The sequence below is a fragment of the Grammomys surdaster genome, unplaced genomic scaffold, assembly GCF_004785775.1.
Source record: "Grammomys surdaster isolate TR1022 unplaced genomic scaffold, NIH_TR_1.0 239, whole genome shotgun sequence".
Taxonomy (NCBI): domain Eukaryota; kingdom Metazoa; phylum Chordata; class Mammalia; order Rodentia; family Muridae; genus Grammomys; species Grammomys surdaster.
The window spans coordinates 9523790-9547694 of NW_021604684.1; the positions used below are offsets into that span (position 1 = coordinate 9523790).

The window sequence follows — 23905 nt, forward strand, 5'->3', positions numbered from 1 at the left end:
CCTCAATGGCCTTGCAGCGAGAAAGTGGCTAGTACCCTACTGTCACAAAGATGAAAATTCAGAGTGCCACAGATAACTTTGTCCTCACTCAAAGCTGGATATAGTGAAGGCAGAAGAGGCGCAGGCCGGTCCACATCCAGGAACTCTTCCTCAAGGATCAGTTGGTAGGCGAGGAATGTATTATTCTCCTAGTTGATTGGGAGCCAGCTAAGATCAATAGTGTGATCCAGGTGTGGTAGCACATGCCTTTAATACCAGCACTCAGGAGGCAGAGTCAGGCAGGGTCTCTCTGAGTTCAAGACCTGCCTGGTCTACATAGGGACTACTAGGACAGTCAAACCTATGTAGACAGACCTGGCTTCCTCTCTGTCCCCAATATCAACAGTCTGATTTCTCACACCATACCCTAAGATCCCCTGGTTGGACCCACACAGGATAGCCTGAGTCTGTTGTTCACAGGAACACAAACAAGAGCAGATCATAGAGTGTGGTCCCAGGAAAGGGAAAGCTGGGCAGCCCTGGATCTTGCCCAGCCTGTGGCCCGTGTGCCTATATCAGACTGTGAATGGTCAGTGGAAAGTCGCCTAGTGTGGCCATGGAAGGGAAACCCTGAGCCAGGAAGGGCAAGGACAGTGTGGTCGCCCTCGGCAAAGGCATGGCTGGCCACTGGGGGGAGCTCTCCGCAGGCCTCGGAGCTGAGCTTCCCACTGGCCAAGGCATCTCCTGCGGCCCCTCCATATGCATTTCTGACCAGCCCGGGGAAGTCTGGAGGCCCAGTGCTTGTTCAGGAAGTCACTACCTCATAGAAGAGCCTGTGGTAAACCAGGCAGACAAGTGTGAACGTGTGAGGAGAGTCCTAAGAAGATGGGAGAGGGCCTGTGATAGGGACAGCCCACAGTTCTCTCAGAGATGATGTCTGTCAGTAGAGCAGGAGCAGGCCTACGGCTGGGTGTGGCGATGCATGCCTGTAAACTCTGCACCCAGACCTGAGAGTCCTAGACCACCTAGCCCATACCCTGAGACACTGAAAAATAAAGAGGCTGTGGTTGTTCCTTAGGGTGAGAGAGTTCCCAGCAGGGCATGCCTGACTACAAAAGCCTGCCCTATCTGAGCAGCCTCACTGTGGGCCCTGGACCCCCTTTGCACAGGGACAGGAGCAGCTGCTCAAGGTACTGGATTTCTGGAGAAGAGATTTGCCTTCCCTAGGGCCTGCCATGTGTCGCCGTTCCCATCACCCGTCGAGCCCCAGAAGCTTCAACTGCTGTCCTCCTCTTGGATTCTCAAAACATCTCAGGGCCCCTGGTCCCCGTCCTGGGACTCGGAGCAGCAAGAGAAAAAGGAAATTCTCACACACACAGCTCTCTCCCAGGAGTTTGCTGAGTTCCCAGGCTGACAACTGGCAACCCTCAGAAGTCCGTCCCCCACTCTCTTCCTCCTCTCCTCCCTACCTCCTCCTCCCCCTGCTGCCCTTCTCCAGTTTAATAACTTCCACATGGGCTCTGGGGGCTGGAGCCAAGCCCTCAGCATTGTCTGAAACCTCCAAATTTAGAAGAAATATGAAAATTGTCAACCACTCCTTCCTTAGGGGGTAAAAGCAACATTCGGCACCAGGGGCAGGTCAAGGCGAGGCAGTCACGTGGCTGGCGCCCTGGCCAATGGGGGACCCAGGGAGGACTCAGCACCCGCCTTGCCCCAACACCAGGCTTGCTTCTTCAGCTCATATAAGGTAAAAGGCAGCGAGGCCTCGGTGGCCAGAGAGCCACGGGCAAGGGGCTGAGTAGAGGGGGGTCCTGTGCCAGTTGCTTAAAAATGCCCCTGTAGCATCAAGAGGTGCCAGACCCAAGTGAACTTAGTTGAGAAGCAGTAACACCCACAACCACACCCCAAATAGACTGGGCCTCCTCCTCCGAAGAGTCATCCCTGGACCAGACACCAGTCAAGGTAAGGACCAGCCACAGACATGGGTCCCTGCGCCGGTCTCTGGGGCTTCCTTCCAGGGGCTTTCGTCCCTGCTGCCTAACTGCTCTGCGCCTTCTGCCTCTCTGGATCTGAGTTTCCCTATCTGTACCAGGGCTGCATCTGGTGATCTCTAAGCCCTGGACCCAGCCCTGAGCAGCTGTAGTCCTAGGGGCCTGTTGGCTGCTTCTGTTGAATGAGGAGTTAGGGGCTAAGCTGATGTCCTTGGCAGGCCAGTCTCCCACCGTGCCACATCCGGGCAGTTTTCCCTGTCTCTCCGTTATATCAGGTGCTCACTCCTCAGCTCCAAGGACCTGGGGCTCCAGTTGAAGAAAACTGTTTCCAGATAATGGATCCATAAGCCAAAGCTGGGGAAACAGTCGTGTAAGCTCAAGCCCCCAGGGAGAAGGAGACACAGGGTTAGAAGGACGGGGTGCTGGCTGTGTGTAGAAGGGAGTGGGGAGGAGCTGAGCTCCGATCCCAGATCTGTACTCAGTTCTGGGTTATGTGACTCTAGGCAGGTACCTATCCCTCTCTGAGCCAGCTTGCCTGTCTAGATGTGTAAGGAATTGACTGGACCAAATGGTCAGGAGACATAGGGTGTGGTTTCTGAGCCATTTGGGGGAAGTCCCCTCAGGAGGTTCCTGGGCTACATCCATCTTTGACCATAGACTCTGAGTCCAAGCAGTTGGTCAAAGCCCTGGGAGCTGTTGAGGCTGAGCTGAAAGTGACAGGGAACACTCCCAGAGCATCTAGCTTAAAGGGATCTGGCCTCCCCAGGGTGCTGTGTTGCCTCTGGTGGGCACAGGGATGATGTCTGATATAATAAGCCATGACTGCAGGACCTCAGGGCAGGAATGGGGTGAAGAAATCACAGAAAGCTTCTAGGGCCTTGGAAGGAAGGCCTGTGCTGGGTACTGTGGGGGCCAGGCAGAGCTCAGATTGGAACACAGGCAGCATCCAAAACTTGGGCCCAGAATGGATCACAGTCCTCCAGCTTCAGACTGTGCAATATCCATTCCTTCTTGCACCTGGTCACCCAAGGCCATATGGTTCAGAAGGAAGCACTGAGCTCCCCCTGAGAGGGTCCGACTCTGGCTTGTTTACATTTTAGAAGCGGTTGATCTAGTCATCTGCCACCTCAGCTTAGGCTTCTTCCTTTGTGGAATAGGTGCAGCCTAAGTCCCGCAAAGGGACAGAAGCCTCACCTTCGTTTATGGAGAGGAAATGAGACAGAGGGATGAGATGCCCAGAGTGCCCTAGAGAGAGAAAGGTAGGACAAATCCCAGTCAGAGGAAAGGGTCAGAAAGCAACAAGCTTAAGACAGCTTCCTTTGCACTCATCCTCTGCTCGGAACTAAGAATCAGCCTTGCAAGTCCCCAGAGCCGGAGAGCAATCAGGACACAGTTGGGCAATTGTAAGCCCCTGAGAAGTATAGCTCAGAGCTGACGCAGAATGTGTGACCAACTAGCCAGGGAATCCTTCAGGTATTGTGAATAAGAAATACATCACTTTCATTTCTTAAGCACTTAGGAGATCCATTAACCTGAGACTTTTATATTCATTGAAGCCTTGCGGGACTGGGGGAGCTAGGTGCAGTTATTCCCATTTTACAGAGAGGTAAGACACTGTATATGTGTGCTAGCTGTCCCAGGGTGTTGTCACCACCAAAACCCTCTAACTTCTCACTCTGCTACGGCCACCGTGGTCTTCCTAGGAAGTGTCCAATAAATCTCACAGATGAACTATGGATGGGGCCACCCCCCAGAGCCAGACACTAGCTACACGGTTTCTATTATTTCCATTATTCTCAGGAAGAGTCAACTGACTCCCTGGTTATAAAGGAGAAAACCACAGCCCACCCAAGATCTCACCACTAGAAACTAGGCAGGAGGCATCAACCCAGCTCTACCGTCATTGCTCTCAGCTGCCTTCCCAAACCCCTGAGAGTTATGATGAGGAAGCCAGACATGGGAGGTGGGGGTGGGAGACTCCAGTCCCAGGATTTGTACTGGGACTTGATGAAAGGCCAGCTCTAAGGCTACTGTTGACTCTCAGCCATGTCACTGTCTCAGAACAGAAGAGACTCTCTAGTCCCCCCAGCCACACCATAGCTCTGTGGCCAACCTCAGTCCTTTCTCCTACCTGGATAGTTCTAGAGAAAAGCTAATACACACAGCTCTACTGAAGAGAAAGTTCCAGACCCCAAGCTTCCCCAGACAGAACCAGCTTTGAGTGACTCCCCAGGTGAGATGATTCCCTAGAGTAGATCTTCAAGGTCCTTGGCGGTGGTCTTGTCACTTCCAGGTCCTGGGTGGCTCAAAGAACCATGAGAAACCTGGGCACAGTAACACATACCTTTAATCCCAGCGTTCAGGAGTTGGAGGCAGGGGAATCTCAGTGAGTTCAAGACAACCAAATCAGCCAGGGCTACATCCTGAAAGAACAAAAGAGGAAAAGGAGGCGTTGTGAGAAATATTGCCCTCTGTTTTCTATTCAGTTTTAAACACACCTCCCGTACACAGAGGCCAGAGTTTCTCAGTTTGTACCTGGAGTGGGGTTGCTGGGTCCAGGGCATGGCTGGAAGGTGACACAAGAAGTCATCAGGCTATTTCCACTGAGTGGGCCCCTCATCTTGACCACACTAGAAGTGATGGGATTTCTTGAAATATATACATTACATACTTTATTTTGTATACACCAAATGATGTTAAGGAAGAGGGCTGAGGATAGCTCAGGAGTAAAGCATTTGTCTGGAATATATGAGGCCCTTGGTTCATTCCCAGCACTGCAAAAGAAGGTAGAGAAGGGCTGGGAGGTGGGGATAAAAGAAGGAAGGAAGGAGGGAGGGAGGGATGGAGAGAGGGAGGGTGGGAAGGAGGGAGGGAGGCAGGGAGGCAGGCACATTTATGTGTATTCTGGAGGCTGCTGATCCTTGTCCACACAGGTACTTAGGAACACCATGAAGGAAGGAGGAGGCTGAGCATCAGTCATCCTGATGTACCCTGGGTCCAGTACCTAAGGATGAGCCGTAGGGCTTTGGTAGATAGAAGCAGGGGGCAGCCTTGGCTAACAGCCTGTTTAGACAGGCCCCACAGGGATCTGGCATCAGCACACATTGCGAGGGCTCTAGGGCCAGCCATTTTCCTGCTTGCAAAAGACTGTTGGTGGCAGCCTCGCTGCACCACAAACCTTTGCTCTGATTTGAGACATGCCTGGTGCACAGAGGCCTTGTCCTCTCTCCCACACAGCCCAGCTCCCTCAACCACTTTTTGGGTCTGTCACAGATATAGAATTCTGCAGAGGCTGGGGTTTGGAGATATTTCCCGTGTCCAAGATGAAGGAATGAGGCAGATAAAATCAAAGTGCTATAAAAACAATGTGAAGTCACGGAGTGGGGGTGGTGGATGCTGGGATCATGGGGCCAGGTCGACACAGGCTGCTTGGTTCTAAATCTTGCTTTTTTTTTTTCTTTTTTTTTTGGCCTGGAAGCAACTGTGATTCCTTGAGCCTCCAAGGCTCCATCTGTAAAGTTGGGAGATTAAGGTACTTAACAAGGATAGTTTGTTGAGCCTTTTGGATTAGAGGACTAGGAGCTTTTGAAGCCCATGGAGTAATGACTGGCACACAAGGATTATGCAAGAAAAAGTAGCTGCTACAACCCCACACAGCTTCTTGGGGAGGGGATGCCCTGCTGAGTTCTAGCTTCTTGGATGCTAAGGAATAATATGCTTTTGTTCCTTCAAAAATAACAATTTTCAACACAGTACACATATCTATAATGGCAGCTCTCCAGAGGTAGAAGATGGAGGATCAGGAGTTCATAGCCATCCTTAGCTATTCAGTGAGCCCAAGGCCAGCCTGGGCTACATGAGACCCTGTCTCAGAAAACAGTTATCACACTGAGGAATGTTGTTAGCCCATGGTACCTTGGTAGAGCGCTTGCTTAGCTCCAGGTCATGTGTTCCATTCCCAGTCGGTCAATCTCCCACATTACCCAAATTCCTATGTATCAAGGCCTCCCTGCCCAGTACCCTGAGGTAAGTACCTTCATCCCTGAATAAGCCAGACACTCAGAGAGATAGATCTGATCATTTACTCAAAGCCTACAGGTTAATAGGCAAAATTGGAACTCAGCTCCAAATCGGGCTGAGTCCACAGGCTTAGTTGCTATTTTCTAGAACCAGCCAAGAAGGCTATGAATCTGAATCAGTTCCAGCATTTGCCTCCTTTATGGGACACCTGACATTTTGGGGAGGAAGCTGTGTGCCTTCTAGATTAAGAATAACTATGCTGAAAAATTAATAACTACGCTGACAGCGTTCTCCCCCATGCCCACTTCCACTCTCAACGACAGCCCAGCTGAGGGCAGAAAATGCAGACCCCAGCCAGATTACTCTAGTGCACACCTGCTAGGTGGTCTGCGTCCCCTTAGAGACCTCATCAGCCTTTTCCCCACATAGCCTTTTGGAGTCTTGCAGAGGGAACAGTGAGCTAGGCCAAGACTAGGAAAGGCGACCCCACCCTGAGAACCTCTCAAGAGCCATGCCAATCTATATCCGGGTGGACCCTGGCTGTATCACAGGGACGGTGATTGATAGAACCCTGCCCCTCCTGACCAACTCTCCCTTCCCCTCCTCTTCTGCTTCTCTTAGCCAAACAGGAATGGGGAAGAGTCAAACCAGGCTGCTGGCCTAGATAGTGGCCATGATAACAACCGCCACTTGCCTGCCTTCCTTGAGCCAGCAGATCTCAGACATACAGCCACCAACCTTGAAGAACCTAGGTTATCCTCTGAGGTGAACTGAACAAGGGCCTGGCCTCCACTCTGCAGCTATTACACTGGAGAAAGCACCCTGGCCTGCTGAGCTCTTCCTGATGCATGGCACCACTCGGCATGAGAGGGGGACAGCTCATGGCCAGTCTGTGTAGTCACCAAGATTCCATCTGGAAGGAAGGTGCCAGGTAGAAGAGTAAAGGGGGACAGGGTGGGGAGGAGAAGGGATGGTGCCTGCCGTCCTAAAAGGCAGAACTGCAAAGGGGCTTTCAGGATTTTCAGGGGCTCTAAAAGCTGGGGCAGGAAGCAGGCAAAGGGAGAGACTGGGACTCTAAAATGCCTTGAGCCATCAGATAGCTTTTTTGGTTTCTGATGGTAGTTTGTTTGTTTGTTTGTTTGTTTTTTAATCTGTTTGTCCCTGTCCTCAAAGCACCATTAGACCAAGACCCCCAGAGGAGCAGGGAGATGAGGGAATATGGCAGAGAAGTACTGCTCAGATGTCAGGGGAGAGGAAAAAGAGTCAGGACAGGGAGACGGCAGGCTACAATCATCAACTTCAAACATCTCATGAGCTCTCTGAGGCGCAGGAATTCTGCAGTCCAGAGGACAGAGCATGAAGGCCCAGAGATGTCAGAGGCATCTTCACACTAGAGGGATCTACTCAAAGAGGGAGGAGGTGATTTGGAAATCGTGAGCTTCTTATCCCAAGAAGCATGCCAGCTTAGCAATGATGACACAGAACAATGACAGCAATGGTGACCCTATGAGGCCTTTCCCATCAGCAGCCTTGCAACTTCACATGCCCACGCAGGCTGCCACGGGACAGCCATGGAACGTAAGTCCCTGGCTGCCTGCATGTCAGATCCTAGCCAGATATGACGTCAATTCTGCCCTGGCTTTGCACACGGGTTTCTTGGGCTCCCCTACCCCCCCCCCACTTCCTTTTATCGTAGTGTGATCTTTTTGTCTTCCCAGGGGACTCCAGGCCTGACCAGAGAGACCTGGGGCCTGTTTATGAGAACAAGATCTCTGGGGTCTCTGGGGACCATTCATCCAATGGCCTCCCTACTGTGCAGGAGTGAGACCAAGGGGCAGAGTCTCTGAGAGGCTGTGTTCACACGCTCCAGAGAGTCTGCATGGAGATTCCAGCAGGGTCACAGGAAAGCAGCTGACTTATGATCAACATGTCTCAGTTTTTCCCTCTTCTGCTCCTGCCTTTTCCCCAGATGTGGCTGTGGCAAGAAGCTGGTAAGGGAAGCAAACAGCTTCCCTGGGCTGAGTCACAAAAGTCAGTATAGTGCGTTAGGGTTCAGGAGCAGCTCTAGGAATCCCATTACCTTCTAGAGCCTAGGGAGGTGGACAGTCCAGGGAAGATGCCCAGGGACCAGCCAAGTCTGGGAGGAGTCCTGGAACAGCAGAGTTAAACATCAGCCAGGCCAATGGGCAGGGTAAGGATAAGCTCACCAATTGAGCTTCCTGGACCCAGGTTCAAGCTGGGCAGAGGGGGGGTCCAGGCTTCCTAGAATAAAGGGAAGAGGCTTTGGGGGGACCTTGAGTGACAACCCCCTGCCTCAGGCTGACTAACACCAGAACAGACCTTCTTATGTCCTCGCCTTGGTATCCTTGTGGCTTCCTGGTAAGATGTTCCTGGTATATAAGCACCAAAGCTCCGTCTCCTCACATAATAAAGAAGCTGAGGAAAGACTTCTCCACGATCACACTGTCCAAGCAGATGCATTCTTTAGAGCTCCTTTGCCTTCTAGCCAATGTTGAAGACTCTGAGACTCCTCAAATTAAAGGCAGGGACAGAGTAGATTCAGGTATCCAATCATGACATGTCATGGTTCATTGTCAGCTAATAGCAACTTACTATCAATTCCTGCTGGTATGTCTTCCAAGTCCCTTTATATGGCCAGAGATGCCCCCCCCCACAAGCTATTGGAACTATAAATGGGAGGGAGCCTCCTGCAAAAGGAATCCCCAAGACTGGGACAGAGAAGTCCTTGGTTCTGTTGGATTCTGCCTAGATCTCCATATGACCTTGAACAAGAGGTACCTTCTGGCCTCGGTGTGTTCAATAAGGTCTAAACCCAAGGAGCCAGGAAAGCAGAGAATTCCCCCTAAGATCTGCTCCCTTACCCATCCGAGATTTACTCCGGAGGTTTGGCACAGGAAGTGGGTGGGCCGCAGGAAGAAAACAGCAGCCTACAGAGTCTTCTATGCCCAAGCTTTGCTTTCTAGCCAAGAAATTCCCAGAGAGAGAAAAAGCGTGGAAGCAAGCTTGGCGTGGTGACTCACGCCTGCATCCAGTACTCAGAAATCTGAGGAGGTTGAACTCAAAGCTAGCCTGGGATACACAGTGAGTTCAAGGTGAGCCTGAACCATGCAATATGAAACCGTGTGTGTGTGTGTGTGTGTGTGTGTGTGTGTGTGTGTGTGTGTGTATGTGTGTGTATGAGAGAGAGAGAGAGAGAGAGAGAGGGAGGGGTCACAGAGGCAGAGAGTATGTGTGTTCTCAGAAGCTATTTAAAATTATCCCAGTCAGCTAGACATAATGGCTTACACCATTAGTCCCAGCATTTGGAAGGCAGAGGGGCAAGTGGGTCTCTGTGAGTTCAAGGCTACCTTGGTTTATATAGTGAGCTCTATAACACCTTTAGCTATATAGTGAAATGCTATCTCAAAAACAACCAATAATAATAATAATAAAATAAATAATACATAAAATGTATCCCAGTGAAGAAAGCTAAGACCAAAAAGGGTCAGCAGATTATTCAAAGTCACAAAGCAAAACTGGAAGAGGAGCAGGGTCTGTGACTTCCAGGTTGGGGCTTTTTCCACTGTCAACAGTGCTTTCCAGAACAATGGGCACAAAAGCCAACCTGGTATGAACTTGGGTCAGTGTGCCTTGGTGTCTTGAACTCCTGCACAAGAAATCTAATTTCTTTCCCTTCCTGGAAACAGGGAACTGTGTGAACCAAAGATACCCAGGACCCAATACTAGCATCTAGCAGATACCCCAGGGCTTTCCTAGAACCCAATACCAACAGCCAGGTAGCCTCTTTTGCCCCTAACTTGACTCTTTCTTTACAGACAATAGGAGACTCACACCAGGAAATCCCACCAAGTTGCAGCCCCACCAGCCCTATCCCACCCTAGACCCCATGGTTGGGCTTCATCCAGTTGTAGGCTCCAGCCCAGCCTGCCTCTGAGAATCTGGATTTTTTCTTACCATAAAAGGGCAAGTGTGCCTTTCTCAACCCTGCTGCCAGCCCTGCTGGGAGAAAGGCTGAGTTATTTTTAGATGTAGGGTTTATTCCTAACCCAAGATGGAGCTGTCCCTTTGCGCCACAGCCCCCTCCCCAGCTGCTGCTGGCTCCTTCCCTTTACCCTCCTTTGTGGCCATCAGTATCTACCCCACCACCATAGACAACACATACCACATACACATACCACACACCATACACACACATACCACATACACACATACGACACACACACACATCACATACACACACATACCACACACACACACACCACATACACACATACCACACACACACACATACTGCACACACCACATACACACATACCACACACACACATACTGCACACACCACACATACACACACACCACATCATACACACCACATACACATACACATACCACATACACACAGACCACACACCACACACCTTACACACACATACCACATACACACAGACCACACACACACCATATACACACCATACACACACTACACATACATATATCATACCATATACACACACATACACCACACACACACCACTCACACCATACACACACATACACATATACACATACACTGCACACACACTGCACACACCACACACTCCACACATACATAGATCACCCACCCACACACCCACACACCCACACACCACACTACACACACATGTATATACCACTCCACCACACACACACCACACACACACACACATACACACACACCATACATACACACATATCCCATACACACACCACACACACACCACACATACACCACACACACACACACATACATAGATCACACACACAGATACACACACACACACACACACCACACTACACACACACATGCATATACCACTCACCACACACACACACACATCTCTCCTCTCTGTGCCCTTCTCTTCTACCCAGATCCTTTCACAGCCAGCTTCCTCCTTCTTGTCCCTCCCTCAGATCTTTTTCTGGTTACTGAAGAAAGTGACACATCTGTACCCCGCCCCCTCCTGAAACAGTATTTACAACATACATTCCAAACATCCGCCATCTGGCTTCTAGGAAGAGCCAAAAGCTATTTGAAGAAGGAAGTCATGATTATTCCATCTTCAAAGCCAGGGGACTTAGGGCCTTCTTCTGCCCCCCCCTCTTCCTCCCAGAGGCCCCCTGTGTCCACCAATGGCATCCTTCAGTCCATAGCTGAGGTCAAGACCCTAGCTGGATGTCAGTTGGATCCCTGACTTCAAGCACTCCCTTTGTATCCCTTGCTTCGCCTCTCCTCGCTTCAGAGTTCTTATCTGAACGAGGGTGCGAGACCAGGATGCCTCAAGATTTCAGGTCCCGGTGCAGCTCACTGAGACTAGCTTTGAGTCAAGCAATGAGCAAAAGGGGATGGGGTCAGGGTTAGGAGAATCCTGACTCCATGAAGCCCCCCTCTCAGCCGCCATGTCCTGCATGCGTAGCTCCTGACACCCAGAGAGCCGAAGACCCATGCACATAAATTGCAGGGATTATATCTGTAGGAGCTTTATCCCTGCCTACTAATCTTAGTGTCCTAAACAGTCCAGAAGAAACCCGTGCCTAATATCCAGGAAGCTTGAACATTGTGAAGCCCTACAACCCTGGAGATTCCTATTCTTCACAACGCAGGCAGGATGGGCTGGAAGGCAGCTCAGCTGGTAAAGTGCTTGCCATGCAAGCAAGAAGCAAAGACCTGGATTCAGATCCCCAGTACCCGTATGATGAGGGTTCAATCCCTAATACCCATACAGCAGCTTACAACCATCTGTAACTCTAGTCCCCAGGGATCCAACACCCTCTTATGGCTTCTCAAGCACTTACATACACAGAGACATACTTTAAAATAAATTAAATTTTTAAAAAAAGTGGTACTGAGCAATACATGACACCTAATGGCAATCTCCAGTCTTCACACTTAACTGGTACATGTACATACACATGCACAAGCGCATGCTACGTGCACTCACACACATGCACACACAAGCACACACACATACACACACATACACACACACACACAAACACACACACAAACGCACACGCACAGGAACACACGAGCATATACACAAACCCAAAAGACACAGAGAACAGAAGCAAAATGTGTATAATATCAATGGCGTTTTGGGTTGTTTGTTTAAACAAATATCCCACAAACAAGGGAGACATGCCATAGGAAAGGGACAGCTACGCCCACCACAAGACAACCATAGCTTCCAGTGTCTGGTGGCCTGGCCAGGGCCCAGATGATTTCTGTTCACACTAAAAATGCTTTCTCTGTTCTCAAGCTCCTTTCCTCCAAGACAAGCAAGGCAATCTGGGCTTCGGGGGAGTGAGGACAGTGCGTGCTGGGTTGCACGGGGCCAACTGGGACTCCTAGACTAATGAGCTATGTGGCGGTGACCTTGAGGGACTGCTGTGAGCTCCGAGACCCTTGGTTTCTTCACTTGTCAAATGGCACTGAGAAAGATCCTGATGAGACTTGGACAACCATTCTTAGCAATGGGGAGGTGCATCAAGAACTCCTGACTCTTCTCCTCCACCTTGCTTGGAAAAGCCAAGGGAAGCTGTGCAGAAAACCATTCCTCTCCCCAGATTTTGGGCCTTCCTCTCTCCCCAGGATCTGAGCTGCTGGAGGCAAGGCTTGGGGTTCCAGAGGAGCCAGGGTCTTCTTTCTCTTCCTTCTCTTCCCTCCCCCTACCCTCCTTGCTGATCTCCACCTCAAGCTATATTCCCAGGGTTTGCTCAAGAGTCCCAGAACTTCATTCCCTGGGGAGGAAGTAGGGAGCGTGTGAGGTTGGTGAACTTTACAGGGTGACAAGGGTCTGAGGGCGCTCTGGGAACAGAAGCCCCGGGAAGCTGTGCAGGAGGGAACACGAGGAGGGGCCAGGCAGTGGCGGCTCCTGCAGCCAGAATCCACATTTCTAGGTGCCCCTCTGGCCCTGCACTTACCATGCTAATGATAGAAACTGCAGACATTTATTCACCACTTATCACGTGCCTAGAGCTGTGTTTGCTCTCTGCTGCCTCTGACTGTCAGAAGCCAAGTGAAGACAAGGGTCCACAGACACAGCTGGGAAGTGCCAGGGATGAGATTCAAAAACAGAGCCTACGTCTCCTTTATTCTGTCCAAGCATATGGTGGCTATCAGATCCTGGAGTCAAGAGCCTTGGAACCTGTGTGTGGGAGGGAGCTGACAAAGGGAAGCTAAGGTAGAAAATCTCTCCCGAAGGAACAGCTATGGCTTATTCCATGGGAGAAGGTCCCAGTTTTGGCAATGATCTTGACCATGTGAACTTTCCTTTATAGCCATCCAAGCTCAGGGGCTAGCCAGCTGAGCCTGGCTTCTTTCTGCCTTGGATTCTGGTCATTACCTCGAGCAAACTGCAAAGCCTTGTTCACACACAGAGACATACACACACTCACACAGAGATACACACCTCAGCAATATATGCACCATTCAGGGGTCATTCTATATCCTTGGAAAACCAGGGGACACAGCAGTGATTGTGGCCATGTAGGACCCAAAGGACAATTCCATGGGGCCTGACAAACCTCAGCAAGTCAGTTCAAGGCTTCTGGGCTATAAGTGGGCCAGGCCCTTGGAGTTCAGCACTCTGGTCACAGGGTGATCCAACACACTTCTGACCGAGCCAAATCCTTTGTTCTTTTCAGGCAAGAGTAATGGCTGGTAGGATTCTCCCTACACTGGAGAAGAGCCCCAGAGAGGAATCTTCCTGAGAAGCTGAGAAGGGACAGCGATAGCCACCCAGCTCCCAGATCTGTAAGTTCTCCCTTTCACTGCCCCCACATACACCCCCAACTCAGGTAACTCTATAAATAACTAGGGACCCTCAGACAAGCTCCCCATCCTAGTGCTCAGAATGACCAGGAAACCAAGGCTGGGAGTCTCTAAGAGTAGAACCTAGCCAAAGGGCGGCCTTTCGGTAATGCGGGAGGCTGGGATGGGGGTGGGATAATGGAGCAAAGAAGAGGGGACCCAACAGGCATGAGAACATCTCTCACCCCACTTCCCACTTCACCCCACCTTCCTTAGAGATGGAAGAGCTTTGTAGGAGCAGTAGCTGGGGTCCTGGGGCTCTGGGCAAGCATTGTGCTATTGGTAACAGCAGATCCCAGAGGTGGAGGTGCTCCTGCAGCCCTGCGGGGATTTGATCATACAGCATCCTGCATTTGGTAGCACCCAGGAAAGAGCAGTGGTAGAGCCTCCATAAGACAGGTAGGGAAACTGAGGCCCAGAAGGGAGGTGCACACTCAAGAATTGTGAGGTCAGAATTGTGTAGAGACGTCTATCAGGGATGGAATAAACAGAGGAAGAACTGGAGGTGAAGGGGGAGGCAGGGCTACAGAGAGGAACCACAGTTCTGTAGATGGGAGACAAAGCTTGTATAACACAGCCCACCTGTTCACCCCTGCGTAGCCTCCACATGTGTGTGAACGTGCACCCCAACACAGCATGCACTTGGTCTCCTCTTGGGAGCCAATGAGCTGCAGAGACCCGTGTAAACAAATTGGATTAGGAGACTGCAGGCACCTCCTCTGTGACCCTCCAGCGGACATTAAGCAGGCCTGTAGAGTGGCCAGCTGCACTCTCTCTGGCACGGGGACAGTCAGCCCCTAGGCCCCCCAATCCCTCCCCTAGCCAGTCCCAGGAAGGAGCCTTGCAGAAGATGCCAGGATGATGGATGGGGTGAGGGAGGCTCCAGGGCTGGCCTGAGAGCACACAGGATGTTTAGTGCTTGTGTGAGGCACATTTCTGAGCCGTTCCCAGCAGTCCACCCCCCACCCCCACCCCCTTGGGCCTCCCTCCATAGTCACTCCCACGGTCACTGCTGCTGGCCTGGGACTTTGGCCTAGCCTGAGGTTCCAATCAGAATCTAGGGCCTGGGCCCTGAGTCCCACAGCAGGACAGAGGAGGAGCTGCTCATTTTAGACATCAGCACAGGGAGACACCAGAGGCCACTTGGAAGAGGAAAAGCCATCTTAAAGATGTTCCCTGCTTTCTCACCTGTTGCTTCAACTGATCCTTAAGACAGGCTGCAGAGCTGGAATTGTGACCAGCAATTTGTTCATCTGGTGCTTCTGCACAGCCCTTCTATGAGGCCCTAATCTGCAGCGGCCCGGTGTGACACGCTGAAGACACCAGTAAATAGTCTATTGTCCCCGTCCAACGGAACTGTTTCCCTTAGGCTGCGTTGTGGAACACTGAGGCTTCCCTGGCTTCCCAGGGGCACACCTCCAACACAATCGACTTTCTACAGAGCACATGTGATAGCCAAATCTGCCCCTTTATGCTGCATCCAGGCAGTCAACTCAGAACCCCAGGCCAGATACCAGTCCCTGATACCAGACAGCCTGAGTTAAAGCCTCATTTCCTGTTCAGCTGCGTCGTTGCTCTTAGCCTCTCTGAGCCTGTTTTCTCTTCTGCAAAATGGAGGAACGATTACCCTCGTCTCATAGCTGAGGATTAATTCTTTTTCATATTCTCATGTATTATCCCTCCCACTGGCTACACCAATCAAAAGCCAAGATAAGCCGCTCAGTGTGTATAGGTGATTTCCAGCATACGTGCCAGGTCATGCCTGTCTTCTCACAGCAGCCCAGGTGACCAGTGGTGGCCCTCCGTCCTCTGAGTGGTGCCTGAGGTGGGAATGACAGGCAGGGTTCCTAGCTCAGAGCAGCCTTGCCATATAAGGGCAGGAGCCACAGAGCGTCCTGCCTGGGCCTGGCGAGACTATCCAGACAACCACTGTTTATTTTCTCCTTCAGCCTCCCCTCCTCTCACCCCTCCCAGGAGCTTCCCAACAGACAGAAGGCAGAGATCCCCTAGCCTGGAGACATTTTCTGAAGACATGGGAAAAGGAAGAAAGGCGGGCTACTCCCGGGCAAGGCCCCCAAGCTGCTGAGAGCCAGTACCAAGAGCACCAGGTAAGCTCTGGAGTCTACCTGGTTCAGCCACCTCTTTAACAGAATGGAGAACCAAGCCTGGGAGATGAAGGGGCCCAGTGAGAAATATCTCTGCTCTCCAGAGATAGAGCTTGGATCTCCAAGCCTCTCTCATCTTCCAACGGCACCTCAGGGTGAAGGAGCCTTTCTTGGGGTAAATGAAAGATTCCTTCAAATGCCTCTTCTCAGTGAGGCTACATTTGAGGGAGCCCGTGGTCCAGACAAGCTCTGTCTACCAGCCCAGTACATGTATGTTCCTGGGCCTAGAGAGAAAAGGCATCTCTTCCCATCCCATTGTTCCTCCCCACAATCCCAGTCCCCACCCCACCCCACCCTTCCAGGAGGCCTTTCGAGCTACTCAAGGGGTGGGGGAAGGAACCTCCCTGGCCACAAGTTCTTGGCAGTCTTTCCACAGGCTCACTGGAGTTCTGATGAGTTTACCCCCATGCCCTCCTTGAGTGCTTTCCTTCCCCTTCAGCCTTCTGTGCCCCGCAAGGACAAGAACAGTATTACGGCTGCTTTAGCTAGGAGTGCAGGGACACACTCCTTAAGCACACAGAGACGGTGCTGGGTCTGCTGAATGAGCTGCCCCACACCCAGAGGACTAAGAAACTGAGATGTCAGGCATGGAGTTTGAGGTGAGGGACCAGGTCCGGCTGCTCTGAGTTAGGAAGCCCAGCATGGTACCTTGCACCCTAACCCTTGGGGAAAACTCTATTTCCTTGGAGCCTTGGGGACCTATGGGAATATGTGCATTTAAATATTCACCAGCTTGATTATTCTAGAATCACAGGGACAGAGCTAGACAGTCTTTATCCAGGGATGGGACAAGGAAGAAGAGGCAAAGACCTTTCCTGGCTGAACACCTCCCTCTCCATACTGTCTACCCGTTTATGTCTCCTTAAGATGGACCACCTTCTGTCTGATTCCTGTGTCCCACCGAGAAGATGTAAAATCTTTGCCGTCCCTCCTTTATCCTTTATGGGACTGCATCAACTCTCATTTCCCCTTTCTGAGTAGCTGTCTGCAAATCTAGAATGCCTCACCCCCATTCCTGGTCCTCTACCTAAGGTGATCATTTCCAATCACACAAGCTATCCAGAAGGTAGGACAGGCTCTGGCATTCTGCCCCAGACCTAATCATTGGATGTCCTGTTTTTTACTTTTGTCTGCCATTTTATTGCAAAGGTGAATCCTTTTATGTACGTAAACTGGAATGCTTGTTACAAATGGAAAACTAACGCCTTCCAGAGTTTTAAACAATAATATGAAGATGCACCATCAGTATCACACTGTCACCTGCTTCTGTGGCTTGTCAGGCCCCGACCTGGAGCCCCTTCCTAAAATAAGCAGGCCTCAGGAAGAAGTCAGAGAAAGAACAGCCAGGCTTTCCTCTCCATACCCAGGACCCCAGGCCAACAGGCATTGTGGCTCATCCCTGTAATCTCAGAATCCCAGAAGTAGAGGCAGGGGGATCAACAGTTCTACACACTGAATGAGTTTGGGGACTAGCCTGGTCTGCATGCATTTCTGTTTCTAAAAAGAAAGAAGGACAAAAAGGAAAATAAGGGGGAGGGGAAGGTAGACAAAGAGACAGGGGACAAAGCTAATGGTGTGTCACCAAATAACTCCCAAAGACCATGCATTCCCTCTGCTGCCCCAGAAATCAAAAGCAGTGTAGGCAAAAGGGATCTGGACACAGTTGACCCCGGGGAAGGCTCCTAGCAACCCAGCCATGCTGTGTCCACCACTCCTAGCTACTTACTGAAATGTCCCTTGGTCAGCTTCAGTGCCACCTTTCCCAGGGTCCATGGGAGCTGTGGGGAATGTCATGAAGGGAAGACTCCAAGAGAGTCCTGTGTTCAGATCTCCCGGTAAGAAGGCTATGGAAAGTTTCTGAGGATTCCAGACGGAGGGAATTGGCTGTAGATGCTTGGGGCAGAAGTTTCCTGACCTTAGCAACAAATCAGAGAAGCTTTTCCCACTGCCCCTGCACCCCACCCCCAACTTGGGGTTGCTGCTAGATTCCTGTTGGGAGGCCTAGAGCTGTGGGGTTTCTAAAAATGGAGGTGCACATTTTTTTTTCTGTTCTTTTCCAGTCCTGAGGAAAGGCTGCCTACCCTCTTCAGAAAACCCTGAAGGTATGTATCATCAGCATCGAGGCCACCACAGTCACCATGAAGAAAAGGTTGTCTGGAAACCCTGGGGTCTTAGCAAGAGCAGGGTGAGCAGGTGGTTTGGGGAAGGGCTGCTCTGCTCACCTGGGAGTTCCCACATAGGCCCTGGCCACAGAAGAAAAGGAATCCTTCACATGATCACTCAGTCACTGTGCATCATCTGCTGTCTGTGGTCATGTGCAAAGTCATTGGCAGGTTCTAGGGACCCCAAGTTATAATATATAGACCCTGGCCTCAGGGAACTGGAGAGGTAAGCTGGGGTGACCCAGAGATAAACTGCTCCAAGGCCACAGAGGATGAGGTGGATTGTAAGCCATCTACTCAAGCAATGTTCAACACGGCCTTGATCCGGGGGTGAGGGAAGCCAGCGGGCTCCCTTTCCTTATGAAGGAAAGTGCCCGCAGAAGAAAACTGTACCTTAAGAGCTAGGAAGAAACAAAGCTCAAAGGATGGGTGAGACCATGAAGAAGATGTCCTGGAATCTAAAGAAGTAAGGGATGGTTTCTCACTAGCAGTCATTTGTCCAAAGTGCACATACAGAGATGGATGGGGAAGGAGGAGTGGGGGAGGGAGGCAAACACGAGAGCCACAGGTTGAGCAGGCCCAGAGAGGCTATCTAATATCTGCAAGTCCCTGGGTTCCATCTTTAGCACTGAAAAAAAAAAATTAACTGCACGCTTGAAATGAATGGGATCTATCTCCAGAAAGCTAACTTAGACAAAGAACGTGAAGGTGGAAATTTCAGTCCCAGAGGGTTCCAGGTCAAGTCGAGACCAGGATAGGAGGCAGAACACTGCGCATGCTCACACTCCTTCTCCTGCCCAGGAATAAAGCCGCAGCCTGAACGCGGAGCGCCTGTCTCCCAGCCTGAGGTGCAGTGCTGCATCTCTGGTCAGTTGGGAGTCTGAGATGAAGCACTGTAGCTCAGGAAGGGAGAAGATGTTCTGCAGCCGTCAACAGGACATGGTAAGTGTTGGCATGGGATAGTGGGTCTGAGAGGTTTTTCCCTAGACTCCTCTCCAGCTGCTTGTGGTGATGTTCATGGGCTCAGGCTGTACCAGGGCTGATCACTCTTGTGACGTTGGTAACAATAAGCGCTGATCGACTCAGTGGCCACTAGCACCAACACCCTGCCTCTACTTCCCCAGTCCAGAGTAGACCCTGTTAACAAAGACGCTACATCTACCCGTTCTGGGAGGGTTCCAACACACTCTCAGAATCCTTCTCAACACTGCATAGTGAATACCCACTATATATGAGTCTGCATTGAAACCCCTTCGTCTCCATAAATCAGACACTTCCTAATAACCTTTAGTCCTAGAGGTAGAGGCACAGGGTCCTGGCAACCCAACAGTATGACACTGTCATGTTATAACCACAAAATACCAGACATTAGGCTTGGAGTCACAGTCTTTACACTTTGAGCCGTAATGCTGGCTCTGTGCTATTGCCAGAACCAGTCTGGCATCTCACGAATGTCTGCCCTGTCCCAGAGGCTTCAGAGAGGCAAGGGGCAACAGAGGAGAGTCACTGGGGTAGACCCATGTGTATTTAACCTTCCAAGCCTGGTTAGAGGAAGGTGACCCACTTCACAGAGAAGAGTAAGATAAAAGAACAGACCCCATCCTGGTCTTGCTTACTCTCGGCTGTAGTAACAGAGGCAGAACCACACATTTCTACAAATACACCAGAAGAGGGCACCAGCTCCCTTTAGAGATGATCCTGAGGTGCCAGGTGGCTGCTGGGAATTGAATTCAGGAGCTCTGAAAGAGCAGCCAGTGCTCTTTAAGCACTGAGCCGTCACACCAGCCCCTGCCCATACATATTTCTAAGAGTCTTATGGCCTCGCTTCCTTCGTGATGGCTCCTCACCCACCCAGTGGGTCCTATTTTATGCCACTGTACAATTGAGTGAGGATCAGAATCTAAGTGACCTGCTGGAGGGCCTCACTAGAGCGTGGGAACAGAGTTCTCGGCCGTGGCAAGGGGGAGGGGCAGGGATGACTGGACCCAAATGCTTCCTGACCTCAGAGAAGGTACTTTCCAAGCCGCTCAGAGCTCTGGTTGCTCTTCCCAGAGCAGGAAGCTGCATCCTGGGAAGTAAGGTGCATACAGCACCCCCACACTGGCTGCCAGAGCTAGGACTGGATGCAGAGAAAACTGCTGGTCCCCTAGGGGCATGGCACGTGCTGAAGGCATCTCTCTCCCACCTTGTCCTCACGGTCCAGTTTTCCCAGGAATCCCTTGGATGCTAAGATGGGGATTCCTGGAAATACTGTTCTTGAGGTCATGGCTTAACAGCTGGATCTGCCTCCTTCCCGCTCGGGCATGTCCTCCCAGGGAGGAGGGAGGAGGAGGCGGTGCATCGGAGGTAAGCGGTCTTGGGCTCGCTCTTCTGACCTTTGTATAGCTTTTCTTTTCGTTGTGTCCATATTTCCTAACATCCCCAGGAGGCTGGATGTGGGAACCTCAGAACTGCCTCACTCTTGAGAAACTTGTCTCAAGACACAGTGGTTGAACCAAAGGTTGAGTCTTCCCTCTACTCTGGCCTTCCACATTCCTTCCTTGTAGGCCTTGTGGTGAGGAGGGGCCACAGACCCATATCCACATTATTAAGAAAGTAATATGTAAATTTATTTTAAAAGTTTATTAAATCAGTTAGGTAAACTAAGAACCATTCATCTCAGTTGGATTTGGAGGGCAGCCACAGGAAAATGAGTTTTTCAAGGTAGAAAATACATGATTTGGAGCGCCCCCTTGTGGTGTCCCTTCCCACTGCGGGAACACTTGTGACCCCTGTACACAACCATGGACATGCTTAACCCTTATCTCTTCCAGAGATGTTTCCACAGCTTACCATTGGCTTTCCCTTAGGCCCAAACAAGAGCTGGGTCACCTAGAAAGCAAAAGGTAGAGACGGGATTGATTTCAAGCCTGGAATTGAATGCCTGAGTCAAAAGAAAAAGTAGAGGCAGGTACTCCCTTATAGCTCCCTGCCCCCCAGCTCTTGGGAGTTCCTTCTTGTTTTTCCTTAGTAAATCTTTGCTCATTGTACAAAAAAAATTAAAAATTAAAAATAAAGCACATGCCTTTCATCGCAGCACTCAGGAGGCAAAAGCAGGGATGGAAATCCAGCTATAAAATAGAACTTGGGCTGGAAGGAGGAGGCAGAGCTTACCAGCAAAGGTGCTTGCCACCAATCTGAGGGCTGAGTGGAATTCCCAGAACCCATGTAGTGGGAAGAGAAAACCAACTCCTGAAATTTGTCCTCTGACCTCCACATGTGTAGCATGCCATGTGCAGCTAACGTGCGCACGCGCGCGCACACACACAAACACACTAAAAAGAAATAAATGCAAAGGAAAACTAGAACTTAGGTGCCGGGGAGATGGCTCATCAGTACAGTGCTGAGTTCAGATGCCCAGCGCCTATGTAGAAAGCAGCTGTGGGGTCACACGTATCATCCTAGTGCTGGTGAGAAGGACAAGAGGACCCCTGGAGATCTGCAGCCAGCCAGCCTAGCCAGGGTTGGTGAGCTTCAGGTTTATCGAGAGACAGTGTCTCATAATCATAGGGTAGACAGTGACAGAAGACACTAACTGAATACACACACTCATGTACCTGAGAACTATCCTTAAACACTCCCTAGTCCGTTGAGCTGAGTCAGTGGAGGTGGTAACTGTCATAACTCCACAACCCTCATATTTCTGATGTGGCCTCAAATTTCCAGAGACCAGGCAGTCCCCAGGGGCTGTACTCAGAGCAAGCATCCAGAAGACATTTCTGAAGAGAGACCCCCCCCCCTTCCTGGTCACACTCAGAGGCTGTTGCTGACCCACTCAGGATGGCAGACTTGCTGACGGTGACACCACCACCCTCCACTCTCTGGTTCCTTACCATGTGGCTCTTGACTCTCCCGGCACCATGTCAGTTCTCACTGCAACCCAATGAGGTAGCAGCCATGCAGCCCAAGGCTGAGAGAGATTAAGACACTTACCTTAGGCCACACTCAGGAATTGTGACAGTACCCAGCCAATGCTAACAATTTCCACCCTTCTCCTGTGCTCCACCCACCAGGCCTGCCTACCTCAGGCTGCTCCCATCCCAATGGCTTTCCCGTGGGGGGAGAATAGTGAGCTTTCCTCTCTGTGCTCTGTAACAGTAATAAAGTACTGGACCTTTGATTTGTATCTTGTTTCTTCCTTGGGAGTATAGGGGCAAGAAAGAACTTCCCATGATTCACTGCTTTAGCCCCCAAGTGCCTCCACCTGGCAGACACTTCCAGAGACAGCAGTCAGAAGCTGCCCATCACATTCCTGGTGTCTCAGGATACTTCCAGGCCATGACTCAAAGTACTTCAGGGTAGAGGTTTGTGGGAGATGGGGACCACTAAAGTTAAGCAAGGGCCACAGAAGACTTGGGGGATTTAACACATGGCATCCCTTCTCCATCTGCTCCAGAGAACACAGTCTGAAATCATATGTTCACACATCACACATGTGTGTAATACTGAAGTACCTCAGGCCTTAAGCCCAGCTCTGCAACGACACAGCTTCAGTTGTACCCCAGGCCACAAAACCAACACATAAAGATATTCTTTTTTGTTTGTTTGTTTTTGAGATAGGGTCTCACCATGCAGTCCAGGCTGCATGATCCCCCAAACAACTGTATTTAGACCAAAAAAAAAAAAAAAAAACCCCGCTTACATGGTCACTGAGCTTGCTTTGCTTTAGCCTCTGAGGACTGGGGTTGAGCTGTACTGCAGAGACTGCTCAGTGGTTAAGAGCACTGGATGTCTTTCCAGAGGACCTGGGTTCAGTTCCCAGAACCCATATTGAGAGGTTCACAGCTACTTGTAACTCCAGGGATCTAGCTCCAGGAGATGCTACGACCTCTACTGGCTTCTCCGTTCACCTGCAAACAAATATACACATAAATAAAATATGACTAAACCCAAGGGCTGGGGTTATAGGTACACACCACCACACTAGGTGCCAGGACACTTAAAACAGTCACATGGCCAGTCAGTGGTGGCCTATATCTTTAATGCCAGTACTCCAGAGGCAGAGGCAGGAGGATTTCTGTGAGTTTGAGGCCAGTCTTATCTACGTAGTGAGTTCCAGGACAGCCAGGGCTACATATACAAAAGCCCTATCTTGAAAAATCCTAACCCAATCGGAAACAGACAGTCACATGCCTCACATGATCTCCCAAACTACTGTACTGAGACAAAACAAGCCCTCTTACATGGTCTTCCCCAGGTGTCAAGGGCCCTTACATCCTCAGTGCTTCAGAATGGGCCTGAGAGAAAGGCCTGAGCAGCTCCCTGAAGAGAGGTCTGAGGCTCCAGAATCATTAAAAAGGCCAAGGGTGCCTCCGAAACTGCTGTGCTTTTCAGCTCTGCGAAACAGTAGCCAGCAGGACGCCACAGTCTTCTCAGGGACCACAGGCTTTCTCTTTGCTGTTTCTTCTAGAGCTCCCACTTGATCTCCTCATGAAAATGTTCACCAGCTAGCTCCCAGCAGGTCACAGTCACACTGTGACTTGAGCTTTGCAGGGTCTCCAGATAGAGACAAGAGGAACAATGAGCAGGACCCCAGAGATGTCCTGCTTTATTATTTAGTTTTTTCTCGGGAGTGGGTGGTGGTGAGACAGGGTTTCTCTACATAGCCCTGGCTGTCCCAGGTGGCCTCGAACTCACAAAGATCTGCCAGCCTCGGCCTCTCAAGTGCTGGGATTAAAG

The 23905-nt window shown here is 50.7% G+C and overlaps 1 long non-coding RNA gene across 2 annotated transcripts; it reads left to right on the forward strand.

Annotated features, from left to right (window-relative positions):
• The first annotated feature begins 1755 nt into the window (after positions 1 to 1755).
• Positions 1756 to 22346, forward strand: LOC114626757. Of its 2 annotated transcripts, none has more exons than XR_003712281.1 (4): positions 1756 to 1941; positions 13695 to 13803; positions 15810 to 15968; positions 18086 to 22346. It is a non-coding gene; the product is annotated as an uncharacterized LOC114626757 (long non-coding RNA). The 2 variants fall into 2 exon arrangements; XR_003712280.1 differs by having other exon boundaries at positions 15835 to 15968.
• Positions 22347 to 23905: the final 1559 nt, after the last annotated feature.